Source organism: Octodon degus, unplaced genomic scaffold (assembly GCF_000260255.1).
Source record: "Octodon degus isolate 3935 unplaced genomic scaffold, OctDeg1.0 scaffold00412, whole genome shotgun sequence".
Taxonomy (NCBI): Eukaryota; Metazoa; Chordata; class Mammalia; order Rodentia; family Octodontidae; genus Octodon; species Octodon degus.
In genome coordinates this window covers 1-7,162 of record NW_004524988.1, presented here as the reverse complement: position 1 = coordinate 7,162, position 7,162 = coordinate 1, and positions in this window count along the sequence as shown.

Genomic DNA, 7,162 nt, shown 5'->3' with positions numbered 1-7,162 from the left:
TTACTTCTGCCCATATTTTTTTAATGTCATTTGTGTTGACTCCTTCTTTCTCACTGATGCCTATTAGTCTTGGGATCTGGTCTTACTGAGAAGTTTTTTCAAGTCAAAAGAAATTACCAACAAAGTGAAAATGCAATACACAAATTTGGAAAAAATAATGACAAATAAGTACTCGGACAAACGTCTGCTCTCTTGAATTTATAAAGAACAAAAAAAACACTAAGGGCCCAAAAATTAAAGACTCAATCCATAAATGGGTATCCGACATGAACACACACTTCTGAGAGAATGAAATTAAAGAAGTGAATAAATATATGAAAAAATGCTTCACATCATTTGCCATCCGTGAAATGCAAATTAAAAGAACACTGAGATTTCATCTCACCCAAGAAAGAATGGCTATCATAAAGAAATCAACCAACAACAAATGTTGGAGAGGCTTGGGAAAAAGGAACCTTTCTCTACTGCTGGCTGGAATGTAGATTGGTGCAACCGTTATGGAAATCAGGGCTGAGACTCTTTAGAACATTTGGACTGGAAGTCCCATTTAAACCAGTTATTTCTCTACTGGGAATTTTCCTGGAGATCTTAAAATATCATAACATAGAGATGTATGTGTGCCTATGTTTATAGGAGCCAATTTGTGAGAGCCAAATCTTGGAAATAACCAAGATGCCCATCACCTGAGGAATGGTTGAAAAAGATGTGGTATTTTTACACACTGGAGTATTATTCAGTAGTTAAGAATGATGAACTCAAAGTCTTTATATTGAAGTGGATGCCACTTGAACATATACTCATAAATGAAATAAACCAGGTACATATGTGTAAATATCATATAGTTTCCCTAGTATAAGAACTCGAAAGAAGAAATACAAAGAGAAAGGTATAATACAAGTAAAAGGAAAGCAGGACCTCGAGGACTAACTAATCAAGAGAGGGAAAGGAGAAGAGCTGGGAAACATGAATAAGTCAAGCCATAGAGATATATGTAGAAGATGGGCAAGGCAATGATCCTGAGAATCTCTAGAAATTTTTGAATCTACCAGTTAATTGGAAAGATTATCACCCTTACTAACTATATATACTGATACCTGTGAACTAAGCAACTGCACTGAAGATGGTAATCTGTAATAGTAGTTTCATGCTTGGAGTGCTTGTCATTCTGGTATTCTGAATATGGGCTCTTTGTCATGACTTGCCAGTTGCTGCTATGCTGTCTCTCGGGTAGATGGTTGTTCAAAAAGTAGGGGGTGGTGAATGAAAGAAGAGACAGAAAAGAAATATTGTGGGACGGTCCTGCTTCAAAGTTGTATATGGTTAGGTTTTAGACTTATGTGTAAAAGTAAGAAGCATATAATTCTTTATTCCTATTTTTAAAATATATTCTAATTTTTCAATTTTTTGTCATATTCTGTAGGGACTTAATGTTCAACATATCAAAACTTGATGAAATATATCTGTTCCATGTTATGCCTAAGATGTTTGATATTCAGAGAGATAGTGAAGTTAAGCTTAACAACCTAAGTTATATGGTAATAACAATAAGCTTGTCTTCTGGATGGATAGCAACCTAAGTTTGCAGACAAAATTAGAGAAAAAGGAGGGCTGAAAGTAAAGCCAAATTTTTGGCCCTAGACCTGCAACGTCAAATAAGACTCAGTACAGATGAGAACTTGTACTGTTACATCATGTAACTTGGTCGTGTCCCAACTTTTCTGATCAAAGAGATTATGGGGCCAAACAGCCAAGTGATCGATAATGTAGAGTGTGCCTAAGGAGAGTCTGAGGGAGAGAAAACATTCTCTCAGGCTTTCAAAGAGAGAGTACAGGATCTCAGGATAAATCCTAAGGGGATTTCACGGACCATATCAGACCCAAAAGCTACAACTCTTGTTGCATAGGTCCTGCTTTATCTTGGTCTTAACCATCCAGCAAAAAATATAAAAACGAAATATAAAATGTAAAGCCATGCTGTTATGTTGAGCTATGGCGGACTCAGGTCAACAATTTCTGAGATTACCAGTCAAGTAGAAGACCCAATACTATTATGGGCTACTGGACTCTTTTAGAATATTTTGCTGAGTTTACACACCTATAATATTCAAATAACGGAAGTTAACAAAAAAAGGGATACAGATGAATGTTCAGTTTGTATCTTTGTATTCAAAGTAGTTAGGATAGATATATAGTTACATTCTCTTAATGAATATAGGGATTTGTTCTAATGGTGTTTGTAAATAGAATACCATGTCCGAATCTTGTACAACAATTAACCACTAGGAGGAATGTATGCAGTGTGTTAATTGTTGAAACTGTCCTACCAATTTGATTTGAAACTGTCTCATTGCTACTTGTTTCTCAATAAAATAATGAAAAAAATTACCAACAAAGTGAAAAGACAACACACAAATTTGGAGAAAATAAGGACAAATAAGTACTCAGACAATGGTCTGCTCTCTAGAATTTATGACGAATTACAAAACACTAGGGCCCCAAAATTTAAAGACCCAGTCCAGAAATGGGCATCTGAGATGAACATACACTTCTCAGAGGATGAAATTAAAGAAGTGAATAAATATATGAAAAAATTCTCCACATCACTAGCAGTCTGTGAAATGTAAATTAATACAACATTGAGATATCATCTCTCCCCAAAAAGAATGGCTATCATAAATAAATCACCCAACAACAAAAGTTGGAGTGGGTGTGGTGAAAAAGGAACCCTTCTCCACTGCTAGTGAGAATGTAGACTGGTGCAAGCATTATGGAAATCAGTGTGGAGGCTGCTTAGAAATGTTGGACTGGAAATCCTTTTTAAACCAGCTATTCCTCTACTGGGATTTTTCTCTGAGGATCTGAAAACATTATATCATAGGGATATATGTGTGCCTATGTTTATAGCAGCACAATTCATGATAGCCAAATTATGGAAACAACGAAGATGCCCACCACCTGAGGAATCCTTGAAAATGATGTGGTATTTTTATACAATGGAGTATTACTCAGCTATACAAATGATAACCTCAAAGCTTTTATATTGAAGTGGATGCCACTTGAACATATACTCATAAGTGAAATAAACCAGACACACATGTGTAAATATCATATAGTTTCCCTAGTATAAAAACTCAAAAGAAGAAATACAAATAGAAAGGTATAATATAAGTAAAAGGAAAGCAGGAATTCAAGGACTAACTAATTAAGGGAAGGAAAGGAAAAGAGCTAGGAAACATGACAGTGACAAGCCATACAGTTATATGTAGAAGATGGGCAAGGCAATGATCCTGAGAATCTCCAGAAGATTTTTGAATCTAGCAGTTAATTGGAAAGATTCTCACCCTGACTAACTATATATACTGATACTTGTGAACTAAGAAAATGCACTGAAGATGGCTATTTGCTATAGTGGGTTCATGCTTGAGGTGCCTGTCATTGTGGTCTTCTGAATATGGGTTGCTTGGCATGACATGCCAGTTGCTGCTGTGCTGTCTCTCGCATAGATGATTGTTCAAAAAGAAGGTGGTGGTGAATGAAGGCAGGAGACAGAAAAAGGAATATTGTGGCACTGTTCTGCTTCAAGGTTGTATATGGTTAGATTTCTGGACTTATGTGTAAACATAAGAATTATATAATTATTTATTCCTATTTTTAAAAGTTTTTTCATCAAATTCTGTAGGGACTTAATGTTCAACCTATCAATACTTGGTGAAATATACCTGTTTCATATTATGCGTAAGATCTTTGATATCAGACAGATAGTGAGGTTAAGCTTAACAGCCTAGGTTGTATTGCAATAACAATAAGGTTGTCTTCTGGAGGGTTAACAACCCACCTTTGCAGAACAAAATTAGAGAAAAAAGAGTGCCGCAAGGAAAGCCAACATTTGGCCCTAGCCTTCCAAGGTCAATTAAGTCTCAGGACATATGAGAACTTGTACTGTAACATCATGTACCTCAGCAGTGTCCCAAATTTTCTGATGAAGGAGATTATTGGGTCAAAGATGAAAGTGATTGATGATGTAGAGTGTGCCTAAAGAGAGTCATATGGAGATAAAACGTTGTCTCAGGCTTTCACAGAGAGCACATTGGCCAAGCAATGGCCGTGACTTATCCACATGGCTGATAATGACAAAAGAAGTACAATCTGAGGTACTGGATCTCAGGATAAATTATAAGTAGATTTCACTGACCTTATCAGATCCAAAAGTTACAACTCTTCTTGCATAGGTTTTGCTTTATCTTGGTCTTAACCATCCAGCAGAAAAGTATAAAAACGATGTACCAGAAGTAAAGCCATGTTGTTATGTTGAGCTGTAGGGGACTCAGGTCAACAATTTCTGACACTGCCAGTCAAGCAGAAGACCCAATACTATTATGGATTACTGGATTTTTTTAGAATATTTTGCTGTGTTAACACACCTGTAATATTCAAATGACGGAACTAAACAAAATTGGGATATATAAATGAATGTCCATTTTATATCTGCATAATCAAAATGGTTAGGATAAACAGTTACATTCTCTTAATGAATAGAGGGATTTGTTCTAATAGTTGTTTGCAAATAGGATATCATGTCTGCATCTTGTACAGTAAATAACCACTAGGAAGACAGTATGCAATGTGTTATTCATTGAATCTCTCCTACCAATTTGATTTGAAAGTGTCTCATTGCTATTTGTCTGTCAATAAAATTATGGAAAATTTGTGGTATTTTTATACAATGGTGTATCATAAATAATGATAAACTTGAAGCCTTCATATTTAAGTGGATGCCACTTGAATATATACTCATAAGTGAAATATACCAGACCAATAAATTTTGTGTAGTCTCCCTAGTATAACTACTCAAGAGAAGAAATACAAATAGAAAGGTATAACATAATTAAAGGAAAATAAGAATTTGTGGATTAGATAATGAAGAAAGATCAAGGAAAAAAGCTAGGAAATATGACATGGGCAAAGCCATTCATTTATATGTATAGGATGGGTAAGGTGATGACACTGAGAATCTCCAGAATATTTTTGAATCTAGCAGTTGAATGGTAGGATTCTCACCCTGATTGACTATATATGCTGATACCAGTGAACTAAGCAAATGCACTGAAGATGGCAATGTGCTATAGTAGAGTCATGCTTCGAGTGCCTGTCATGCTGTTCTGCTGAATACTACTGCTTGTCATGACATGCTGGTTGCTGCCTTGCTGTCTCTCAGGTAGATTTTTTTTTACAGGAAGGCAGTGGTGAATGAAGGCAGGAGAGATGAAAAAGTGCTGTGGGACTGTCCTACCATGATGTATATGGTTAGATTTCTAAATTTCTTTGTAAAAATGTCTAATTGTTTATTCCTTTTTTAAAATACAGTTTTGTTTTTTAATTTTTTTTCTTTTTTTGTTGGGACTTAAAGCATAACATATCAATACTTGATGAAACATACCTGTTCCATATTATTCCTAAGATGTTGGATACTCAAACAGATAGCGAGGTTAAGCTCAACAGCCTAAGTTGTATGGTAATAACAGTATGCTTCTCTTCTCGAGAGTTAACAACCTAAGTTTGCAGACCAAAAATTAGCGAAAAAGGAGGGCTGTATGGAAAGTCAACATTTTGGTCCTAGCCTTTCAAGATCAGTGAAGACTCAGGACATAGGAGAACCTGTACTGTACATCATGTAACTCAGTTCTGTCCCAAATTTTCTGATCAACGAGGTTATGGGACCACAAAGGATAGTGATCAATGATGTAGAGTATGCCCAAGGAGAGTCACATGGAGAGAAAACATTCTATCAGTCTTTCACAGAGAGCACATTGGCCAAGCAATTGCCGTGACTCATCCTCATGGCTGACACTGACAAAGGATCTGCAAATTGCAGTACAGGGTTTCAGGATATGTACGGAGGGGATTTGACTGCCCTTATCAGATACAAAAGCTGCATTTCCTGTTATATAGGTCTTGCTTTGTCTTGGTCTTGACCCTCCAGCAGAAAAGTATAAAAAGGAAGTTTAAAAATTAAAGCCATATCAATAATCTGAGCTTTAAAAGGCTGGAGTCAACAACTTCTGTCATTGTCAGTCTTATGGAAAACCAAGTACTATTTTGGACTACTGGACCATTTTGAAATATTCTACTGAATTCACACACCTATAATATTTAAATGACAAAACTAAACAAAAAAAAGGGGATAGAAATGAATGACCATTTTGCATGTGCATATTCAAAATAGTTAGGATAAATATATAGCTAAATTCCCTTAATTCAATGAATAGGAAGATTTGTTCTATTAATGTTTGTAAACAGAATATCATGTCTGCATCTTGTACAATGAATAACCACCAAGACAACAATATGCAATGTATTAATTATTGAAACTATCTTACTAACTGGATTTGGAACTCTTTCTTTGCTATTTGGTTCTCAATAAAATTATGGGGAAAAAAGATTATAATGATAAGACACAAATCTATGAAGGTGATATATTGTAACTATATAGAACAAAATACATGCACACAGATGTGCACATGCAAACCTGGAGAAATTTGATTGAGATTGGTGAGTATTATCAGTAAAAACACTGTATCCTATTTCTCATACTATCGCTTTGTAAAATGTTACCATTGGGAGAAACTGATTAAAGGGATATGGGATCTCTGTCATATATTATAGCTGCAGACACAACTACAATTATTTTTCAATGAAAATGTCCATAACAAAAATGTGTCATAATGTGCACAGGCATGGTTCTAAATACAACTGTCAAAAGAAATATATAATTCCAAAACAGGGCATGGTGGCATACATCTGTAATCTCAGCACTTGGGAAGCTGAGGCAGAAGGATCATTATGAATTCAAGACAACCTCAGCTACATAGTGCGTTAAAGACCAGTTTGAACTATATAGGGAGACCCTACCTCAGAAAACAAACAAAACCTGTAGTATTCCAGGGCTTGGATAGCAAAGGAACAAGGACAGCCTGAGGCAAATAGGATTTTTTTTCCAATAAAACAAACAGGTCATGAATGATCAATGGGAAAATACAAATAGACATAAGAATCAGTTTGGAAGGGGTCCCATTACCCAAGGCTGAGACAATTTGAACTTAGAGAAAATTTTGTTGGATGTAAATTATTTAATAAATGGAGTGTGCGGAGAGTTTCCTGCTAC